Source organism: Notamacropus eugenii, chromosome 6 (assembly GCF_028372415.1).
Source record: "Notamacropus eugenii isolate mMacEug1 chromosome 6, mMacEug1.pri_v2, whole genome shotgun sequence".
NCBI lineage: Eukaryota > Metazoa > Chordata > Mammalia > Diprotodontia > Macropodidae > Notamacropus > Notamacropus eugenii.
Window position 1 is genome coordinate 156,287,339 of NC_092877.1, and position 25,284 is coordinate 156,312,622.

The following is a 25,284-nucleotide window of genomic DNA, read 5'->3' on the forward strand; positions in this document are numbered from 1 at the left end:
CTTCAGCCTATGAGGTAGATAGTTTAAGTATTATTTTGTATATTTTACTCATTAAAAAACAGACTGTTAAAGAGTCAGGCAATCTACCTTTGTTCACATCACATCTGTATTCAAAAACCTTCAGTAATATTCTCTTTCCTCCATACCCTGCACCATCCCAATCAGGGCCTACTTTCTAAAGTTCAAAGTGTCATTTAATGCCCTTCTTATCTGCATTCCTATATACCTTTCTATCTTTTTATCACACTGCTGTGGGTCAGCTGAACTGGACTACTCACTGCCTCCTAGATACCTCTCAAGCTTTGTGACATTCGTATACTTGAACATTTTTTCTATTTATTCATACCTATTGGAACTCTATAAATTTTGTCAAACTTATTTTATATTCCAGTTGTCTATCCCACCTTTGTGTCTCTCTTTCTGCTGTCCCAAGACAGAATTTCTTTGGTGATTGCATCTTTCAGTTTGCTCATTACTGTGTAGTTGTGATGGATTATTAGTATTATATCGAGTATTTATGTTATTTAAATACATAAGTTGATTCTTTCTCCTACTAGAGTTGAAACTCCTCTAGGCAGGCATGATGTCCTATTTAATTTTTATAGCTTCACCACTACAGTATATTGTCAATTGTATACACTCAATGAATATTGATTGAATTGAAAGAAGCAATGGTCAATTAATGTCACATACAGTCAATTCTATAACCTTATATAGCTTGCAAAAAGTTGACGTGAAACAAAACTCAAAAAAGTATAATTTTAAAAAAAAATCTACTGTGAAGTCTTCTGGTTGAACCTGAAAATAGTAAGTTATCTTTTATTTTCCTAGTTAACCCTGATTAATTCCATGAGTAATAAGTTAAGCAACATTTTTCCCCAGCCAAGCAATCCAAGAATTATTACTTGTAATGGGACACACTGTATATTGCTCATTTAAAAATCCTAATGAATTTTACATAGCTTTGTAAAATGTGTGCCCCTTCATTTATGCTGTATTCTCATGTGGAATATCTATGAGGTGCTTCTTACCCAGTTGTAGTACAGAAGAATACTGTCCAAGAAAGTTTCCAACAAAATAATCAATATTTCACTCCAATAAAATGATATTCTGCTTCACTGAGGAGTATCATAGCACAGTTAAAAGAGACCTGAACTGGGATTCCAGTCCCAATTCAATTACATCTGAGATTTTATGATTGTTTATGATGTTTTTTTGTTTTTTTGTTTTTTTTTTACTTCATGGAATAGTTCTGAGGAAGGACACTAAACTTTAAAGTAGAACATAAATAGTAGTTTTTGTTATTCTTAGGGAAATTATTTGAGGGTTAGATCTAGAATGGACCTTAAAGATCATCTCATTGAATTTACAGATGGAGAAACTAAAATTTCTAGAGACAAAGTGACTTCCCAGAGTCACACAGAAATGATTTTCAAACCTTGATCCTTTGATTCCAGTTTCCATATTTTGTCCTCTGTGCTAAGCTATAAAAACTCATGCTGTCTTAATGAAACACATTTTCTATCAGATTAAAATCTAGAAGGTACAAAACTTTTGTTGCTTTACATAGAGACAGCTCAAGAGTGCCATTAGTGCACAGAGTAATCAGGAAGATCTGAATTTGAAAGCAACCTGAGATACTTAATAGCTGTGTAACCCTGAGCAAGTCACTTCACATTTATTTGCCTCTGCTTGCTCATTTGTAACATGAGGCTAATAGCAGCTACTTCTTAGGGTTCAAATGAGACAGTATTTTATAAAAGTGTTTAGCACAGTGCCTTGCAAAAAAGTTGAGGGGAACTGTTGGATACTATGTAAATAGCATGCACATTCTAGGCATTCTATAAATGACTATTCCATTCCTTCCTTTCCTTTCCTCTAATTTCTGAAGAGATTGATAGCTCATGACGTGACAGCCTAGTCTGGCTAATGTTTAAATACCTCCATGTTAGATATTGAAACTTTAGCTTGGGAATATTCTGTCTCCCATTTTTTGTCTATATTCAGTCCATCACATATGTCCTTAAATTAATCCAGAGAATTATTGCTTCTGTACAGACATATTGTGATATTGGCATATTTTTAACCTTGGCTTTCCTGGCTGTATTTCTTCAAAATATTTATGGGAAGGGGAGGGAGGGAATAAACATGGAGAGTGAGAGAGAGAGAGAGAGAGAGAGAGAGAGAGAGAGAGAGAGAGAGAGAGAGAGAGAGAGAGAGAGAGAGAGAGAGAGAGAAAGAGAGGGAGAGGGAGAGGGAGAGGGAGAGAGAGAGAGAGAGAATTGTTCTTTGTTTTCTTTTTAACCATTGTTATAGAGATAGTCTTCATTCTTGTTTTGGCTTTGCCATAGATGCAGCAGGTATAATGGAAAGGGCACATGTAATGTTTATATTTGTACCAATTATTCTGTTTAATTATCTACTCACATAAGGATGCAAACAGTTTGCCCTTATTGTATAATGTTTGTTTTTCTCCCTTTCCTATTTATCTTTTTATGCCTTTCTTGAGTCTTGTATTTAAAGATCAACTTTTCCTTTGAGTTTTGGTCTTTTCATCAAGAAAGTCTGGAAGTCCCTTATTTCATTGAATGTCCATCTCCTCCCCAGAAAGGTTATGCTCAATTTCACCAGGTATTTGATCCTTGGTTGTAATCCAAGCTCCTTCACTTTATGAAATATCATACTTTAAGGCCTCTGATTGTTTAACATAGAAGCAACAAAGTTCTGCATAATCTTGACTGCAGTTCCATGATATTTGAATTGTTTATTTCTGACGACTTACAATATTTTCTCCTTGATCTGATAATTTTGGTATTTGACTATAATATTCCTTGGTGTTTTGAATTTGGGATCTCTTTCAGTATATGACTGGTGGATTCTTTCAATGCCTATTTTACCCTTTGTTTTTGGGATCTCAAGGCATTTTTCATTGATGATTTCTTGGAAGATGTTGTCCAGACTCTTTTTTTTATCTTGGCTTTCAGGTAGACCAATAAATAATTCTTAAATTATCTCTTCTGGATCTATTTTCCTGGTCAGTTTTTTTCTTCATCTTTTAAAATATATAATTTATTTATTTTCCATTTCTCAACATTCCCTTCCACAAGAATTTGAATTCAAAATTTTCTCCCCATCTCTCCCCACTCCCCATCCCGGAACAGCATGCACCCCATCCACCCTCTCTTCCAGTTTGTACTGCCTTCTATTACATCCCCCCTTCTTCCATTTCCCTTCCCCTCTATTTTCCTATAGGGCAAAATAGATTTCTATATCCCATTGCCTGTACATCTTATTTTCCAGTTGCATGATAAAACAATTTTTAGCATTCATTATTAAAGCTTTGACTTCTATATTCTCTTCCTTCCTCCCTCCTTACCCATCCACATTGAGAGAACAAGCAATTCAATATGGGTCATAAATGTGTAGCCATGCAAAACACTTCCATAGTAGTTATGTTGTGAAAGACTAACCATATTTCCCTCTGTTCTATCTTGCCCTCCATTTATTCCATTCTCTCCCTTGACCTGTCCTCCCACAATAATGTTTGCTTGTTATTATCCCTTAACTCAATTGGCTGTTCCTTCTATTATCTTACCTCTCCTATCCCCTTCCTCCCCTGCCTTCCTTCAGGGTAAAATAGATTTCTATATCCCTTTGAGTGTGTGTTATTCTCTCCTTAAACCAAATCTCATGAGAGTAAGGCTCATTTATTTCCTTTCGTCTCCCTCCTTCCCCTTCATTGTAGAAGCTCTTTCTTGCCCCTTTTATGTGAGATGATTTGCTACATTCAATCTCTCCCTTTCACTTACTCCTAGTACATTCCACTCAACAGTAAATTTTATTTTTTAGATATTCTTCCTTCATATTCAGCTCACCCTGTGCCCTCTGGCTATGTGTATACACACACATATACAAATATCTAAATACATATACATATATGTTTATATACATATCTATCTACACATGCATATATATACATGTCTATATACATATATACCCATGTATGTACCTATATATATATACACACATATATACATACCTCTATGTATAGATACATTCACACATACATCTATGTACATATACATACCTACACAAATATAAGATATACATACATACATACCAATAGACACCTACATATATATGTATATGTGTATATATGTATTTAAATATATGTGTGTGTATACATGTATGTGTGTGTATATATACATACGCATACATAAACAGAAACATACATACATACATGCCCAATATTGAAAAAGGTCTCATGAGTTGTAAATAAAAACAACATCTTTCCATATAGGAATGTAAACAGTTCAACTATAATGAGTTCCTTAAGGTTTCTCTTTCCTGTTTACCTTTTCTTGTTTCCCTTGATTCCTGTATTTGAAAGTCAAATGTTCTATTCATCTCTGTTCTTTTCAACAAGAATACTTGGAAGTCCTCTATTTCACTGAAATTCCATTATTTCCCTTGAAGTACTATACTCATTTTTCCCAGGGAGGTGATTTTTGGTTTTAATCCTATCTCCTCTGACCTCTGGAATATCATATTTCAAGCACTTTGGTTACTTAGTGTAGAAGCTACTAAATCCTATGTTATGCTGATTGTATTTCCAAAATACTTGAATTGTTTCTCTCTGTCTGTTTGTAATATTTTGTCCTTGACCTGGGAACTCCAGAATTTGTCTACAATATTCCTAGGAGTTTTCCTTTAGGGATCTCTTTCAGGAGGTAACCAGTGTATTCTTTCAATATTTATTTTACCCTCTGGGTCTAGAATATCAACGCAGATTTCTTTGATAGTTTCATGAAAAATGATGTCTAGGGTCTTTTTTTGATCATGACATTCAGGTAGTCCCATAATTTTTAAATTTTCTCTCCTCAATCTATTTTTTGGTCAGTTGGTTTTCTAATGAGGTATTTTACATTGTCTTCTATTTTTTCATTCTTTTGGTTTTATTTTTAATTTATTGGTTTCTCATAAAGTCATTAGTTTGCATCTGCTCCTTTCTAATTTTTAAAGAACTATTTTCATCAGTGAGCTTTTGAACCTCCTTTTCCATCTGGCTAATTCTGCTTTTCATAGCATTCTTCTCCTCATGGGCATTTTGGACCTCTTTTGCCATTTGAGTTCATCTATTTTTAAAGCAGTTTTTTTCCCGCATTTTTTGGGTCTCCCTTAGCAAGCTGTTGACTCACTTTTCATGATTTTCTTGCATCTCTCTCATTTCTCTTCCCGATATTTCCTCCACCTCCCTTACTTGATTTTCAAAATCCTTTTTGAGCTCTTTCATGGCCTGAGACTATTGCATATTTGTTTTGGAGGTTTGGGATGCAGGAACTTTGACTTTGATGTCTTCCTCTGATGGTATGCTTTGTTCTTACTCATCTGAAAACATGGAAGAGAATACCTGTTCACCAAGAAAGTAACCTACTGTATTCTTATTTTTCCCCTTTTTGTTCATTTTTCCAGCTAGTTACTTGAGTTTTCAGTCCTTTGTCAACTGGAGGGTATAATACCCTAGACTTCAGAGATTTTGTGCAGATGTTCTCTGAGATATCTCTAGGTACCTGTAAGTTCTCATTTCCTCCAAGGTGGCACAATCAAGGAAGAGGACTTTATTCCTCTCCTGTCCTGTGCTCCTATCTATGAGCAACTGAAAGCACTCTTTTCTACCCTGGAACTGTGAGTAGGATTCCCTCTTCACAGCCACCACCAGCTCTGCCACACCTGCACTCCTCCTCAAGCCAGGATTGCCTCTCAGCACTGAGACCCAGATCAACTGCTCAATTCCCCCAGGATGTTTAGGATGAGGGCTCTAAAAGTCAATGTTTCTGCTGCAGTGGCTGCTGCTGCCCTGGGACCAGGTCTGAGGCCTGACCATGCTCCCATCTCACCCAGGTGAAAGAGTTTTCTTACTGACCTTTGAAGCTGTCTTTGGTGCTTGTATGTTGAGAAATCTGTGAGCCACAGCAGATGCTCATGATTCTGAAGACTGTTCCATTCCTGGCAGTGCAGCACAGCCCCCACTGGGCTGCTGTCTTCTCTGAGCTGGGTGCAACAGACCTTTCCTTTTGTCCTTCCAGGCTATATTGGCCTGGAAATCTTTATCACTCTGTCATTTTGTGGCTTCTGTGGCTCTAGAATTTATTTAGAGTAATTTTTTACAGGTAATTTAAGGCCTATGAGGAAGAGCTAGAGCATGTCCCTCCTTGTACTCTGCCATCTTGTCTCCACCCCCAGTTGTTTTTCAGAGACATTTTATGTTTTCTTCTATTTTTTTCATTTTTTAAATTTTGTTTGACTGATTCTTGATGTTTCATAGAGTCATTAACTTCTATTTGCCCAACTCTGATTTTTGACAAATTCTTTTCTTCCGTTAGCTTTTGTATCTCCTTTTCTATATAGGTAAGAATTCTACTTTTTAAGGAGTTGTTTTCTTCAGGGTATTTCCCCTTCATCTTTTCAATTGTGTTTTCAAAGGATTTATTCAATTTTTCTTCTACTTCTCTCATTTGAATTTAAAAATCCTTCTTAAGCTCTTGCAAGAAATCTTTTTGTGCTTAAGACCAGTTCATATTCCTCTTTGAGGTTTCAGATGTGGGTATATTGACATGTTGTTCTCTCCTGAATTTGTGTTTTGATTTTACCTGTCACCAAGCTGCTTCTTTATGGTCATTGTTTTACTTTGTTGCTTTGTACTCATGTTGTTTGGATTTTTTCTGGCTTTTAAATTTGGTTTCTGCTTCTGGGGCCCAGAAGGCACTGTCCCAGACTTTTTATGGTGGGAGCTCAGGGCCTGGTTACTGGTTTTGTGTGTTGGGACTTCAGGTTTGGGCACCTGGAGTTTGTAGTGGTCTGGTAGCTTACCTGCTGCTGATCTGAAGCTGCTTGTGGTGGCCAGGGTTTGCCTGGTGTTGGTACTTGCCTGAGCCTCCACCCTGGGGCTCAGACTCTCTTGTTGGTCCCCTGAGGTGGGGATTGCTGCTGGCTTGCCCATAGATCTCCCATCCTTTACTGGTCCCTTTCATTCACAGAAAGAGGGGCTTTTCCCATTTACCTCCCCAGCCTCCTGAACTAAAAGACTGCTCTACCCCATCTTTCTGCTGGTTCCACTATTATAAGATTTTTCCTGAGGCAATGTTCTCTGGGTTTTTTAAGGTCTATAAGGGAGGATGGGAGTAACCTACTGGTAAATGCCTTCTTGGCTCCCAGGGATTGAGTTATTTTGCTTAATCAATGGCATTAACTGTATTGCCTTTTTTGCAAGAATGTATTGAACACCAGTATTGAAAAATACTGTATCTTCTCTTCTTAATAAATTATAATATTTACTAGGTAAATTATCACAATAGTTTGACTGTAAGAAACCCTTAATTTCTGTCATAAAGTAGCACAGGAATACTAAGGGTACCTGAAAAGCACATAAAATTCCTAAAATTTATTGTAGGTAATGTCCTTCTGTGGCAGATTTCTAAGAGATTTGCTATAAAGTAGCCGCATGCATTGACTTGAATTTAACTTCTTTTTACTGTCTGCCTGATGTACTCAAGTACATTATGGACTAATAAAATATCAATAACATACTGTGAGGATGATAATTCATGCTTCTAGTGTTTGTTATTTTGTTGGTATGGTTATCTTTTCCCTGACACGTATTATAACTGTACTTCTCAACAGACAGTCTTGGAAGTCTTGGAAATTTCTATTGTTAAAAAATTCATCACCCTACAAGAGTTTTTAATAATTTTTATTTTATTATGAACTCTTTTGACTGTCTAGTGAAACCTTTGGACTCTTCTGAGAATAATGTTTTTAAATATATAAAATAAAATATAAAGGGTTACCAATTATATTGAAATACAGGGAAATCAGTTATAGTGAATAACAGTTATCTCTATCCATTTATGTGTTTGTGTATATTTGTGTGTGTATATATACATATGTGACTATACACATGTATATATACACATATGTGTGTATGTATACGTATGTGTGTATATATATTGATTTCTCTATAATGTTTACCTTTTTATGCTTTTTTTAAGTCTTGTATTTAAAAGTCAAATTTTCTATTATGCTTTTTTCTTTTCATCTTGAATGCTTGAAGTCTTTTATTTCATTAAATATCCATTTTTTTCTCTAGAAGGATTGTATTTTGTTTTGCTGAGTAGGTTGTTCTTGACTGTAATCCTAGTTCCTTTGCCTTCCTAACACTCTGCCATTTTAACATGGTAACTGCTAAATCATGTGTGGCTCTATGATATTTGAATAGTTTCCTTTTGACTGCTTGAAAGCTTTTCTCCTTGATCTTGGAGTTCTGGAATTTCTCTATGTTCGTAGAAGTTTTCATTATGGGATTTCTTTCATATGGTGATCATTTGATTTTTTTTTTCAATGTCTACTTTATCCTTTGGTTTGAGGATATCAGGAAAGATTTCCTTAATAATTTCTTGAAATATGATGTCTAGACTCTTTCTTTGATCATGACATTCAAGTAGTCCAATAATTCTTAAATTATCTCCAATGTATTTTCCAGGTCACTTGTTTTTCCAATGAGGTATTTCATGTTTTCTTTTATTTTTTCATTCTTTGATTTTTGCTTCATTATTTTGTGATGTCTCATTAGCTTCTATTTGCTCAATTGTAAGTTAGAAGCAATCATGATTATTATTTTAGTGAGTTTTGTACTTCTTTTTTGGTTTAGCCAATTCTGTGTTTAAGGTGTAATTTTCTTTATTATTTTTTCGGTTCCTATTTTGCTAAGTTTTTTATTATCTTTTCATATTTTCTTCTTTTACTCTTACTTCTTTATCTATTTTTTCCTCTATCACTCTTACTTGATTTTGAAAGTAATTTTTACCTCTTTCAGGAATTCTTTTTGGGATTCTGTCCAATTCACATATTTCTTTGAGGCTTTGCTAGTATCTCTTTTGGTGTCTTTGCTGAGATTGTGTCTTGATGTTCTCTGTCACATTTATAGTTGGTTTCTTTTCTTGTTTGCTCCTTTTCTAGCCCATTTCTTGACTTTGAACTTTATGTTAAAGTTGGGCTCTGTTACTAGACTTGGGGCACTCTGTCCCAGGCTTAAGGTTTTTTTTTTTTTTTAAACTACTATTTTCAGCCCTAGTTCTAGGGTCTTAGAAATTTTTAGTACTTCTAAGATTGTGTGATCTGAGAAAAGGAGTGGTCACTGCTCTTTTGGTATACACTTTGGTCCTTACCTGGGAAGGGTTCCTACTCCCTTGGCACTGGAAGCAGTACTGCTTCTCAGGTATCTTATTCCCTCATGACCAAAAATGCCCCTCTCTTCCTTTGAACTCTGACCAGGAAGCAGGTATTGAGAATGATATTGGTAGGCAACATCTGGTCCTGTTCCCAGTGTTAGCACAATAGGCCTTTATCATCTTTTTCTGATTTGCTTGATCCCCTTACTATCTCTGAATGGAGATCTCCCAAAGCTGCTGATGATTCTATGGCTACAACCAAGTTCCATCACTGGTGTTTTCTCCATGTGGCCTCTGAACCAGTCCTTATCTTAAAGGCTTCTCTTTTAGACCTCCTAAGTTATCTTGCACTTGAAGTATGTTTCATCCTGATCAAATTTCAGGGGACCCTTTAGTATACCTTAACACATATATATGCAAAACAGTGGGAGAAATTGGAATAAACATAAAGAACTCAAAGAAAATTTAAGAGGATGTGTATGTGTGTGGTATGTACATGATATGTGCATGATGTGTGCATGATGTATGTGTGTATGTGTGTGTGTGTGCATGATATTCAGGGACCAGGGAAGGACTGATGAAAAATATGGTACCTGAACTGAGGCTTGAATGAAGATAACTTTTTAATGTCAAATTTTATACATGAAATAAATTAGTTTTCTCATGCATGTCATTGATTTTGGAGTTACTCCATTCAATCAAACTCCCTCATTTTACAGATGAGCAAACTTCTAAAGTCCATAGTGGTCCATAGACTCACCCAAGATCACACAAGTAGCAAATAGCAGGTATAGGATTTGAACCAAGATATTCTGACTCTAAATATCACATATTTTTCTTTGGCACCGTATGTTACTGGTACCTTGGAGGCAATTATTTTTTGTAATGTAACAAAGTGGAGAGTAGAACTTGCAAAAGACCATGAAATTTATTTTTAATTTACTTAAAATAAGTCTGGCACTTCTGCTTTGCATAGCATTGCTCTCCTGCAGAATTATGTTTTCTAAATAAATTACTTCATAAAATAAATTATTCAAATTCAGGCTCATCAAAATCGCTAAATGAATGACATAAAGATGAAATTATATTTCAAGAATACTGTTTAGAAAAACAGTAACACATCAGTTAAACTTAGCAATTGAACATGTTGGATGAATCAAACCAGTTGATCTTTGCTGTTCATGTGGAAGGAAAGATGGATCCATATGAACCTCATATGCATTCTTGAAAACAGACCATTCACATGCCTGAGGATTCCACATCACACTAAGCAAAGATTAATCTCAACAGCAAAGGCCTTGTGGAATTCTTTGTATTGAAATATACCTGTCAGTGGAACAAGTGGCATACCAGGCATGTTAATCCAGCTATCTTGCTACACTCTGTAACAGCCTTCCTGTGTTCTTATTTAAATCTCTTTGCCATTTGCTTTGAACATCTGTTCATAATTTGCTCTTAATTGAAACGGCACAGAGAGTTTGAGTTTTTCAGTCTGCTAATTGATTACCATGTATTTTTGTGAGACCACACAGTTTACCAGTACTTTCAACAGTCTAAAAGATATTACCTTAAAACAGATTTCTCTCCCTTTGGGTAATACCCAACTGCCGCTACAAAAGTCTATCTCAATTTTTTCTTTAAATTAAAAAAAAATTTTGTCTTTAACATTATTTTAAAAAATGATCAGTTCCAAATTTTCTCCCTCCCTCCAGACCCTTCTCTACCTACAGGGAAGATAAGCAATAGGATATCATTTATGCATATGAAAATATATATTTCCATATTAGACAAGAAGTTCATCTCTCCAATACCAACATTCTCTCAGTAATGTTATGTAGATTCAGATCATGGAATGTAATGTTGTCGGAAGGATCAAAATTTAAAGAAATTCATAGGGTGCAAGCATGCTCTAGCATTTTACCAGCAATAGCTTGTTTATAAGGGAAGCATAAAATGCATTTTTGAATGTATGTTATATCTATATCTACATACATCTGTCTGTATATGTATATACATGCATATACACATTCACACATGCATATATATATATAATATGTACAATATGAACACATAGGCTTACACACATATGTATGGATTAGTCATATAGGAATGAGAGCTTATTAATGAACTATCCAAATGTTATGTTAATAAATTAATATATCATATGTGTAAATATCCCTTTAATAGATATCGTATGGACATCAACCAACTTGCTTAAAGGTAGTCATGTTGGGTCTGATTTTCTAATATAGTTCCTAAATCCAAATTCAACTACATCTCTTCTCATGAGCATACAGCATTTACTTTATTCATAAGATTATAGCAAAATAGAGTCAGAACTAGGAGGGATTAATAACAACAATAATAATATTTACATACTACTTTAAGGTTTGCAAAATGTTTTGGATGTGTTTTCTGATTAGATTTCCATAATAACTCTACACGGTAGGTGTTATTATTGTCTTCCTCTTACAGATGAGGAAACTAAGGCTGAGAATAGTTTCATGCCTTGCCCAGCGTCACATAAGTGTCTGAGACACTTGAGCATTCAAACTCAATTCTTCCATCTACAGTGGTTCCCTGCATTTTTTGCTCTTCAAACCCATTCCAATACTACCACCATCACCATCACCACCACCAACAAAATGTACTGTGAACATCCAGTCTAATTTAATACACTACTCATTATTTCTTCAATTATTTACAACTTAAACATTTTTTTTAGCATGAACTCCTAAATAAGACCCACTGTTACTCCAACCTCCATCGTACACATGGGAAAACTGAGGCCTAAGGAGGTTAAGTTGCTTGCCCAGCATCATTTTTGTACCAAGTGACAAGTCTGGGATTGAAACCAATGTGCCCTGATTCTAAATTCCCAGAGTACTTTCCTTGCTACCACACCTTCTCAAGATTTCTATTAAGTGTTGTTATTCCATCCTTAACCATGGCCTGAAATTTGATGGCACTACAAGTTGATTCCCCCCATACACAAAGGATATGAAAGATCAACAGAGGAATTCCCAACCCAGAAGTGAGGCACAGAATGCATATTCCATTTGCCTCAGACTTTCAGGAAGTAATACTGAAGATACTCTTCAGCATCTTCCCAAGGCATAAAGGTAAGTTATCTAGAAGCCTCTTATGGAAATCATGATGAAAGATTTGTATTGATATGGAATGTTACTCATTTGTATATGCTGATAACTTCTCTTTCCTTTTTTTTCTGTTCATAGGATCTAAGACTCTTGAGAATTAAGATGGCGTTTGGTGTCATATACATTCCTATACAACACATTGTTGTGACCAGTCCAAAAGCCACATAAGGAAGGTAAAATCATTATCAGTAACTGTAAATATCATGATCAGAGGAATAATATTAACTTGCCAATTAGTTGAGCTATATACTATATGATCCTCTGTTTATCAAACTTGGATCATGTCTTGATCATGACTACTAGAGTACAGTTGTGTAGCTAACTCTAATAAATATACACATACATATAAGCACAGATGGTGTTCGTATACCTGTTTAATTACCTATACTCATTGTGTGTGTATGAAATAGGTATAGGAACCTCATCTGTATATACACGCATACACACATGTACACATGTATATGTGTACACGTGTGCAATGTGCATTTGTGTGTTTGTATGTATGTGAGCACGTGTGTATATATATATGCATGTATGTGTATGTGTATATGTAGGTGGAAGAAGCACAGTCCTATGATTTTCATAGTGGGGAAAACTTCTAGTATGTAATATCCCTTTACTGATTGATACAAATAGGCAGCTGGATTATAGTTTATAATCTTAGAAAATTCCCTGAAACACTAAGACTTTCAATGCCTTTCAATGAGTACAAAGTATATGTTAGGATTTGAATTTCAATGTTTGTCATGCCTCCAAAGCCTTGTCCTCCATCTACTTTGTCATGTTGCCCCTTAAGTAATAGACAACTGCCTAATAATGAAAATTCAGATTTTAAGATTAGCTTTTGTATTTTGCTATGATTATCTCTTATATTCTGGAAATTAATATGATTTCTGACAAAATAATGAAACCTAAATTTAAGTCCAACTTAGGAAAATCAAAAGTTGCTTTTTTTCCCCATTCTTAGTTCCATTTCCTGGAAGGACAGCAGAACTGTCACCATCATGCACCAAGAATCACAGTTTTGAGTACAGGTGTTTTTTACATGTCAAAGCTTGTTTTCAGCATGGCATTCAATATCACTAGTAGGTAACAGGACACAGAGGGGTGATCAAATGTTTTTGCTTTTAGTAAAAAAAAAAAGATCCTCCCAGAGGCCCAACCTAGTTAAGATGTGACAGAATATGCCAGTTATCTTAGCTCATTCAAACCTTCCCTTTCATTTTCTGCTGGATTGGTAGACCCATGTACTACACTAGTGAAAGAATTAAGGAATTCAAGAGTCCTAAAAACAAACAAATTCCCCAGGGATACTGTGTTGATGGATAATGGAGAGCTAATTGTAAAAGTTAAAAATAAGTGCAGTTGTTTAAGTACTGTTCTTTGATCCCATACCAAGGGAATAAATATTTACATTCCATTTTTCTATTTTCACAGATTATAGAAGAACATGTAACTTTTTTGAGAAAAACTTTGGGTTTTGGACTGGTCTTGATCAATCAGAAAAAACCTTTTTGTTACTGGGATTGACCAAATTCACCTACAGTAAGCTCTATGTACCATTTGAAGTACACAGATAAAAATCACTTGAAGAGCTGAAGACAAGTTACCGGAAATGCATGGTTCTATCAGGCTTCAAGATAGCATATCATTGGAAGGCACTTGCTTCCATGTAAGAGTAGGTAGAAGGTAAAACTCTTGTATTAGTCTTGTAGAATACATATTAATATGTACTTGGCATGAAATTTCATCTTCCACATGGAATTCTAGTCATTTTTTCCTCAAATTAAAATAATATTTTTGTCAGTGTTTCCTCATATTTGACTGTCAGATATACTTTTCTTCTAATGATCTATTCTATACTCATTTTTCTAATGGAATAATTGCAAATTAGGAGAAATTTTTATATAATTCTAAAATGGTTATCATTAAAATTATAATTAATTAAGTGAGCTAGTCTGTCATAACTGCTCATGAATTCTTAAGTTGTCCTCACTCTTGATTACGTTTATAGCAAATATCCTTCTAAATGCACCCATAACACAAAAACTATACTTTATCACTCTAGATGAAGACTTGTGCTTACTCTTATTTGTTGATTACCTCCTGCATTGGGAAATTTTTTGTCTTTGTATTTGATATCACCAGTTTTCTTCCTAACAATGCACAAAGATATCTCCTGTGTTCACAGTATAGGACTTGTTTGATAATACTTAGGAAGAATCTGGGGCTTCATAAAACAGTTCTGTTTTTAAATGGAAAGGTTATAAGTGGGAGTGTAAAGATTTGTGTGATCCAGTAAAATGTTGGATCCTCTGATATGCTCTTAGGTCACTGAGAGTAGTTTCAAGCATGGCCTAGTACAAGCAGAATCTGTTGTCATTGTTACACCAGTCAGAAATTGTAAAGAGTGAATGTATTCCAAAGGAGATTAAATCTTTTATTTGTTCTTCTAACTTGGGTACTTAAGATGTCATAAGATTTTGATTTTTTCAAAATAAATAATACGACATTATTGCCTTTGATTGGTATTGTATATATAGCTAATGAAGTGAAATGTTTATCAATGGAGGCAATTTTCTTTTTTTCTGAATCACATAAATCTTACACATAAGACATTTTATAATAGATAACCACAAATACCAGAGACAGCAGAAATGTTTTGATACATAGTAAGTGCCAAATAGATCCTTATTCTAGTGAACACTAAGAACCTAATGTCTAACATAGTGTATGGCATAATAGTTGTGTATTCAACTGAACTGGATGGAATTGACATGTCTCATAAATGTTGAGGTTTTGTTCTCACAGTGAAGAGGTCATGCCATATGAGAAGGCATTGAAAGAATGGGGGTGGATCAGCCTGGAAAGCAAAGACACTGAGGGGTCATGATACCTACCTTAAAATTACTGAAGGTTTGTCACATGGAAAAGGATTGGACTTGTTCTCATTGGCTTCTTCTCAGAGAGAAGAACAAGGACCATTAGCTTAATGTAAGAAATTAGAGGTATCTAAAAGTGGGATAGGTTCCCTAAGAAAATAGTGGGTTCAGCATTACTGACATTCTTTTAAAAAAGTCTGTATGAACACCTGTCAAATATGTTGCAGAAGGCATTCTTGTTCAGTCACAGCTTTAACTAGAATCTGTTCTTTGACGTCCTTTCTATCTCCAGATTCTCTAACATTTAGATGCAGGTAAATTGTAGATTATATAAATACTCCCTTTTTTTTGGTTATAGCATGTAGAAAATGGTGGCTCCCCAAATTTCTACATTTTTTCCTGCTTGCAAAGACCTACCACACATGTACTAGAGTTCAAAATATGCTGGCATTTTAATGATATGTCATAGGAGAAAAGTTTTTTAATCTTTTCATTATTATTATTATTTTGAGTATCTTAGACCATGGAGATAGCTGAAGTTTCTTTATTTTTGGCATATAATTTCTGCTTTGGAGAGGTTTGAGAGGCTGTGGAGATCGGAAAAAGAAATGTTTAGTCCTTCACCTTGTTGTTCACATTGTTGTCTTTTAGACAAATTTCCCATTCAAGGGTAATTCTCTCTCTCTCTCTCTCTCTCTCTCTCTCTCTCTCTCTCTCTCTCTCTGTCCCTCTGTCTGTCTCTGTCTCTGTCTCTCTGTCTCTCTCTGTAGTGGGGGGTTATGTACAATGTAGATGCATGTGCAAGTTTCCTTTACCCGCACTCTAATGTGTCATCACTCTCCCAAAGGTGTAGATGCCTAATCACCCTGTGGACTGGCTTGCTTTTTTAGCCTTTCTTTCTTTCAACCACTATCATGTAACTACACTCAAACTCTCCCAGGCTCACAGAAGCAACCATGCCTCCTACTCACAACTTTTTCTCTTAAACTGCGATTGGTGCATTTCCATTTATACTTACAGTCATAATACATTTAGCTCCTGACCACAACTATCCACCTAACAATAAGACAAAAGAAATAATAATATCAGAGGTTATACAGGCAAAATAAATAATATTACATGGGGGGAGGAATGAGCACATATTTACAGAAACTTGGCAGAAAACATATAATTAAGGAAATTCCATGTACTTGGGATAACTCATAATGATGGATTGTAGGCTTTGGTAGGGGCTATTATTATCCTCTGTTTTAGAGCTAAGGAACTAAGGCAAACAGGAGTTAAAAGACATGTCCAGAATCAGAGCTAGTGTCTGAGGCTGGATTTGAACTCAGGTCTTCTTTGATGTCGTTGGTACATTAATACCACATGAAATCACTTTTCTGTTGACTTCCCCCCTTCTGATCCTCACTGCTCTCCTCCTAGACATATCCTCTTCTTTTTTGCTAATAAACTCCTTCGATAAATAATCACCCTTAAAAGGGTACTGAGAAAGATTTGCTTCTTGATTTTGATAGCAGCTGCCTTTAAGCTTGTCAGCCTGTCCCTCTTTGGACTACGTAAACAAACAAACAAACTCAACAACCTCAGATAGAAATTCATTAAACAAGGTGCTGAACAGTCAAATTAGACCTCAACATTGCTTCTTGCAACTGCAAAGTTGTTGCAAAACCTTTCTTCTTTTCACTTTTTTCTCTCAGACAGAAAAGGGCAGCAAAGATCACCAGGAACTTTTGAGAAGTTCCATTTTAAACTATGTGTCTATCCCTGATGAACCACAAGCTTTTTTATCTTTTCACCTAAATAGGTATCTCATGGGTAAAATCAGATGTCTGGTCCAGCTGCACGCAGATCACCAGACCTCTTTTTTTGTATACCCACCCCTGCTGAATCTTTGCTCTCTTTTTTGAATTTGGCCAGTCTAGGCAGGTTTCTTTAATCTCTTCACTAAGCTTTCAGTAGCTTAAATCAAGGCTTCTTGGAGTGACTAAACATTTATGAGGAAAAAAACAACAATTTATTCCCCTTTGAAATATACAGTTCTTATCTGTTCATTCTTTCCTCTCTAGACACTGAAATGGTTTTTCATTGTGTTAGTTTTACCCTTATATATGTTAGATCAAATTGGCTAAGGAAACTGTATTCTCTATAACCTTGTTGAATTCCCCTTCTCCCAGTTTGAAGGCAGTTCTCTTCCATAGGCTATCTTTGAAAACAAATCTTCTTCATATTTGTATTTGTGAATTTTTAATGAATCAAAGTTTTTTTTTCTGATCCTTTGAACCATTAGACAGCTCACATACAAAAGAGGCATCTTACATTCTTTACAAAGTGATTTAACCCTTTATATTTAAGCCATACTTAATTTTCTGTACCAAATTTCTCATTTCCCATTTGAAAACTATTAATTTTCACATGAATTTTAAAGGTTTATTTTATTAAACCAAAGTAAATTTTCTACTTCTTCCAGACATAAAACTATTCTCTTGTAAAATGGGCAATACTTTACATCCTTACCTTACATAATTTATTTTTTTCCTTTAGAAGAAATCATTTTCCTGCCATGTGGAGCGTCAAATAGCTCCATATAAAAAGGCAATATCTGAAAGGGACAGAACATTATACAACAGTAAATTAAACAATAAAAACCGTTTACAGTATATATTATAGGTAAACACAGTAATTCTATTACTTGATATTATTTTCTTGACAATACCATTTTATGTACAATATTATGTAGATCTTTAACTCCAAGGTTTACTCTTTTGTATAATTTCCTTTTAAACCTAATCCTTAAAAGCTTGTAGATTTGACTGAAATATTAGAACAAATAGACTTTTGATGCCCCTACACACACCATGTTGTAAAAAGGATGGAAGTATTGAATTTTCTTGCTTGTAGAAAATAGGCAGTTTTGTAGTTTGAAATAAATTCTCTTTAACTAAAACTAAAACTGTACCATAGATTTACAGTATTGTGCTTCTGTGGGACCAGTGTTTATGTGAAGGAATAGAATGTTCTGGAAGGTACCCTAATTCAGCCTCCTCAATTAAGAGATAAGAAAACAAGTTTTGAGAGATGATATTGGGGAGATAATTAACCACCTACAAAATCAGCATTCTTTAGATGAGATTTAGATTAGATTAGATTCTTTAGATGAGATTTAGATTAGATTAGATTCTTTAGATTAGATTTAGATTAGATTAGATTATTTAGATTACCCTGATGCTAAACTTTTTATTATTTATTCTTTCATTTAATTCTACACAATTCCCATGGCAAGGGAAAGAGGGTCAAATTTTGTTACCCCAATTTATAGATGACAAAACTGACACACAAGACATTTAAGTCCTATAGAATCATAGATTTTCAGAGTTGGGAAGGACCTCAGGAACTATCAAATTGAACTCTTACAGGAAAGGAATTCCCACTATAACATACCTAGCTAGTCATCAACCAACTTTGTTGAAGATATCCAATGAGGGACCACCACTTCTTGAGGTAGCCTATTTCAGTTTTGTTCAGCTCTGATTATTAAGTAACTTTTCCTCTCCAGCAAGCCTAAATTTACCCCTCTACAACTTCTTTCCTTTTCCTGACTCTGCGTCAGTGTGGCAAAGGGAAGAAATCCTTTCTTCACATAATAACTATTTAAATACTTGAAAATAGTTCTCAAATCCTTTCCAAACCTTCTTTTCTCCTAATATATGTCACAAATCATTTCAATTAATTCTTATACAAAATGGATTTTCTTTAGCTTATCAATTTCCTTTTTAAACTGAATCTTGACCTGGTCAATATAAGGGTTAGGAACATAACCAAGGCCTTTTAACTACTGCTTCTTGACTTTATCCTGTCTCTGGGCAGGATGGGGAGTGCCTGCACAAGAAACAATAAACCATATTGTTTGGATTATATTTAATTCAAATATGACATAAAATTATAATTTGATATCAATCAGTGAAGAATAATGAGACTAGAAAGCATTTGCAATTCCTTATAGAAAGTAGTAGGTGAATTAAACATACTATCATGGAATATGTAGAATGAAGGTTTTCTACTGTGGCATAGATAGAAATGATCAATAGATAGCCTTTTCCTATTTTTGGAAAAGTCAAATTTAAGGGCCTATAATTCAGCTTTTTTTCTCTAGTAGATGATTCTGGTTCATGACAGTTTTCTCCTTTGAGCCATGAATGATGTGAGAGCACACAGATGAGGTAGACAAGGCATAAAAAGAAAACATTTCCAAACAGGCTCTGACAATTCCTGGAATATAAAGAAAGAAGAAATTCATGAGTGATGAGGAACATTCTGTTCTTTATCTTCATTCTTGGATGTTATTAAAATGACAAGCAGCACCACACACATACTAGTACACACTCACACTGTTTTTAAATAAATATAAACTAATTAACTCACTAATGATATGGGCAGCATCACTATCTGTCTTTAAATCTCTTTTAGTCACAATTCCATCTGTTAGTAATAGGAGACATAATAAACTTCAAGACATAAGACATTCATTAATATACTATACTTGATGATTTATTATATGCAAATTCTTTTAGCTTTTTGAAAGAAAGTGACTTCAAAAATACAGACTTTTCAAAGTAATTTTCAGTGTGTAGAGCAAGCTCTGTTAAGTTTTATGCCTATATCAAATATATTAAGAAGCTATATTTTGTGATTTTATATGGAGAAATCACTGAACCCATGTAATGTATTTGTAAAATATATGATGTGGTATTAATTATAAATATAATATTATAAGTTACAAATAAATAATTACTCAAATAGTTAAAGATCCAGTGTATCCTCCTTTCCAAAATCTGAATCCATAAATAATCACTCAAGGAATAATCCAAATACATAGACACAAAAACATATAAATACTCTAATGAATATTGCCATCTCATCAAAGTGGAAATTTCTTCCAACAGCGTAGATCACATGCCTACCTAACCTATATGACTCTAGCGTATGTCTTCACCCAAACCTTTAACACATGCCACATGCCACATTCTGAGGATGGGGAGGAGGACCACTTTGCTAAAGTTTTTTGGCATTGTATAGAGCACAGGGGCAATATGTTAATTCTTCCTTGCTCTCACTACCTGACTGTCCCATCTTTGATGAGCGTGTTTACCTGTTTTAGCCCTAGGTCAAGGTTCCTAATGTATTAGTTCTCAATTGTTATATCTTTGAAAAGTGAAGAGGCAGCGTGGCATAGTGTATATGGTACTGGACTTGGAGTCAGGAAGACCTGGGTTTAATTCTTGAGTCAGATTTTTATTACCTACATATTCCTAAGCATGATAGTTAACCTCTTTGTGCCTCAGTTTTATTATGTAAAATGAGTAGTTTATTGGACTCTAAGGAAATTTCTATCTATAAATCTATTATGCTGCAGGTCTTGCATTATTTCTGCTTATGTATGGGAGACATCTTGTTGGATGAGAATCTTTAATGCAACATTTAAATCCTCAAAACAAATATGTGTATGTTTTAATAGTCTATAAACAGTAAGCATGGTGAAACCTCATACAATATCTCCACCTTTAAGTCAATTGTGTGATTGTAAATACATGATCCTTTGTGAAAGTATCCTTTTTGAAATTCTGAATGTTCTCTTCTCAAATACCCATCAGAAACTACAGCAAATTGTATATTTATTGTATACATAAAAGCCTTAAGTGTTGAGAAATTTAGCAATATACATGTTAAAATAAAGAAATGTCATGTAAGGAAAGGAACTTAAAAATTCCAGGACTCCAACCATTTTGGGCCAACACCTTCCCCCACTCCCATTTACGACTACTAGCCTTCCTTCCTTGTTGGTGTAGTTTGGTAGATAATAGGGTCAGGGAATTAAACTGACACAGTGGTGGCTCCAGGTCATTTATAGCTAGATCATATAGTTGCATGTGACAGTGAGTATGGAGATGTTAGAACATATTTCCTCTGTTCTCTCTCCTTCAGAAACTAGAATTCCTATGGTGACTAAATATGAGCCTGTTACCTCCTCCCTCACCCCCCATAAAAATAATACCAATTGAAGTTCTTCCTTTGTAGAGAAACTATTGATAATATGCAAATCTTTTGCTTTTACGCTGCCATACACCTTCCTTCCCAGGCTGACCTTATCTGTGCTCCACATGAAGACCATGGAGACTACCACAGAATGGAACTTCACCTATATTTTGGAAGGAAGGATGGCTGCTTTTTCTCATTTTCAGGACAGGATTGCAAAAGACATCCTTAATTAAAAATACCTTTTTTTGGCAAAAAATCCTACATATAGAGGACAACAATTTAATTTAGTTGGACACTGAATGTGTGCCTTTCTATGTCCATTTTAAAATGGAACTAACTACCTTTTGGTCAACAGGATAGCCACAGAAGAGATAAAAAGAAAAGAATATTATATAGTATACAAGCTAAAGGTCAAGTGAGGATTTAAATCCACGTCTCTGAGTATAATTTTTCCTTTAGTAATGGAATGTGTTACATCATATAGCTGAAAAACCATATGCATTCCACACATAACTTTCCATATTAGTAATGACACAATCTCTGGTTCAGACAAGTAAACAAGAAAGGACTGCTTGTTTTCTTAATTGAAAAATATTTTTTCTACTTAGTTGATTATTTTTGTCTATGGAGGTGTTTTTCTCTGGGTTTCATACCTTTTTTATAAATTAATTACATATGCATGATATTGTGAATTGTTGACAGGTTTCTTAAAATAGCTTAAATAGTATAGTTAAATGAGTTGAACAGTGATATGAAATCCAGAAGATCCAAGAATCTCCAAATGTAAGGGTTTGGAAAGACATCACATAACATAATATGTAATATAGCATAATATGAAATATATAGCATAATATAAAATAATCTGGTCCAATCTCTTCATTTTCAGGAAAATTAAAACTCTGATAAATAAAGTTATGTTTCCAATGTAACTCACATAACTGAGAGTTATGGATTTGACTTTAACATGGGCTTGACCAAGTAGTCACATACCCTCAAAAAACCTAACTTCCATTGGGATATTTGTAATTTTCCTACTCTGTAAGGATATCTTAGGAATATGGGAGAGTATCTTGTGTGCAAATGTTTTGAAGCTATTCAGAAGAATACGTGAAAATATACATGTGGACTTCTTAAGTTTTCAGTGTATAGCTATGTGGACAGTTATATTAGAAGTTTTTCAAGACTGAGTATGATAGACACTGTATTTGAATATGTATCATTAGAAAAATCCTGAATTTCATAGAATATGCATGTAAAATATTGTTGCAGATCACACATTTAAAAGCTATGTCAATGTTGACTTTTCTAAGTCAAAGGGAAACTACACTCCAAACGGTGATGCTGTCATCATATATCCCAAATGAACACTGGAACATATGCTTACACCCAAATGAGAACTGGAAAGGATTTTCTCTTTGGTTCAGTTTTGATAGAGGCAGGTATATACGGAGGAATTCTGAATTTATTTGCTGGTAGCAGATGTTCATTTTCTTCAGTGTAGATCTTTGCTCTGGAGCGAAGTAAAGGGAAGCAGGGATAGTTAAAGAGCAACAATGGCAAATGTAGGAAAAGCAAATTGAAATTTTCTCAAGCTAATGATTTTTGAGCAAGGTTGCACACACCACACACCACAGTATTTATCCAAAGTTACATTATTGCATTTCCTTAATTCATGTGGCTATAAAATTCACTGGGATTGAAATACATTGAAAAGCTATTTTTTAGTGTATTGATTGTATTTGTTTTTTCTCTCTCAAAAAACAAATATGTGTTATAAATGACAGCTCTATAGGAGGGACATAGAAAGAAACAGGCATTGAAAAAGCAAAAGATCAATAAAATATATTTTTTTAAAAAAGAGAAATTAACAAGTTACAAGCGCAGCTTCTGTGTTTTTGCTCACATTGGATCCTTTCCCCAAAGTTAATTCCCCTACGCTGATATCTTCACTGACTCTTAAAATCCTCCCCCTTTGGGCACACACACACACACACACACACACACACACACACACACACACAGATACCACTTCTTCCATGAAACAGTTCTCGATAATTCAAGTGGAAAAATCCATCCTTCAGTTTTTAAAGAATCATTCACATTATTTTTTTGTAGGGTTGGGGGGAGGGATGATGGCACAGAGACCATGGTCTGCATCTATGATTTCATCAGTGTAAGGAACTCCTGTTGTGGAAACTCTTCACTGATGCAGATTGCTAATTTATTTTACACAATACTCTTATTTGTACTTGATATTCTGTGGAGTCATTCAGAGGTTATATAGTTTGTTCAAGGTCAAATAGCCAGTATAAGTCAGGTATGAACTCTGATCTTCCTGACTGCAGTACTCACTCTCTATCTACTATACCAGATACACACTTATCCTGTTTTAATTTGTATTCTATTTACTTGCATCCATTTTATCTCCTTAGTAGGTTATAAGCTACCTAGGGCAGTGATTATATCTCATCCAGTTGTTTTACCCTAGCATAATTCCTTGCATTTAGTAGGGTCCCATTAATTTGAATCAGATTATAATTTGGTCTAGTGAAAATTCATTTACTAACTAGGGAGATCCTCTTTTCTGTTATTACTAAGAAAATTTAAAATAATTCGAGTACCGCCCTAAACACTCAAATCTACTTCTACTCCTTCCCCTCCTTCCCCTTACTCTTACTGTATAAGACACCTCTTATTGAGTGACTTAGATCAGGCATTGGTCAAGATATTGCCAAGGTGTAGAATGTAAGTTCCTTGGGCAAAGGCATGGTTCCATTTATGTCTTTGTATCCCCAGTGCTTTGCACATATTATGCATTTAATGAATGCTCATTGGGTTGGATAGGACCAGTATTATCTTTATGGATACTTTATTTGTTACATATTATATATTACACATAACATAAAACCTGTCTTGAAAGCCTTTGCTAGATGGAACTAAAGTGACCACTTCCAGGAATTGTATGCTTTACATACATTTTTTAAAAAAAAAAAAGAAAAATGAACAAGTTACAAGTGCAGCTTCTGTGGTTTTGCTCACAATTTAGTTTTTCTAGAGTATTTAGGCCTTTCCAGAGTATTATCTAAATATAAAAAATGAATGGTATGTGATAAAGATAATGTTTTTATCTGGAAAAGAAATTTAACATTGTTCTGTGACACCTACATGATGAGTTCAGCTTTCGATTCTTTTTTTTTTTTTTTATGTTGAGGTCCCAAACTTAATAAATACCAAATAGAAATTGAATATTCACACAAAAAATGTATAGTTGGAATGGGGTAGGCAGGAGAATTGTGCGTTAAACTATGACTATCACGTGCAGCTTGTTTTTCCTCTTAAGTATATAATAAATTCAATCTGCAATTTTTAAAGCTGTTATTCTTGACTTTGGTTCCTTCTGGACTTTAAAAAAAAATTCTTCTGTATATTAAAATGTTTAAATTATCCCTTTTTTCTTTTTCTTATTTATTGACAACTATATGACTAATTATCTTTCCCAACAATATTCCTCCAGCACATTAAGTAAACAAACAAAACCCCAAGCTTTTGTATTAATTATGTACAATTAAGCAAAATTTATTTCCACACTGACACTGGCCAAAAATATATATTTACTTTTGAACCTTGAGTACAGTATTTCTCTGTCAGGAGGTGGGTAGCATGTTTTATCATTAGTCCTTCGGGCATTTATCAGAGTTCTTAAATCTTTTAAAGATTTTTTTTTTTTTACATTGCTGTTATTGCATGAATTTTTACCCAAGTTCCACTCATTTCTTTTTGAGTCAGTTCATATACTTTCCCCAGCTTTCTCTAAAACCATCCATTTTGTAATTTCTTATAGTACAAAAACATTCCTAAATATTCATATGCCAAAATATGTTTAGATATCTAATTAGTAGATACTCTCTTAATTTCAGGTTTTTTGGACCACAGTTAAAAGCTACTGTAAATATTTTTGTTCCTATGGATTCCTTTCCACTT

The 25,284-nt window shown here is 34.5% G+C and overlaps 1 protein-coding gene and 1 long non-coding RNA gene across 2 annotated transcripts in view; both read left to right on the top strand.

Annotated features, from left to right (window-relative positions):
- GLRB (glycine receptor beta) overlaps window positions 1-25,284 on the top strand; it is a 152,931-nt gene that overhangs the window by 13,067 nt on the left and 114,580 nt on the right. The window lies entirely within an intron of this gene.
- LOC140511998 (uncharacterized) lies at window positions 10,358-15,675 on the top strand. Its single transcript, XR_011969746.1, has 3 exons — window positions 10,358-12,349; window positions 12,464-12,558; window positions 13,823-15,675. It is a non-coding gene; the product is annotated as an uncharacterized lncRNA (long non-coding RNA).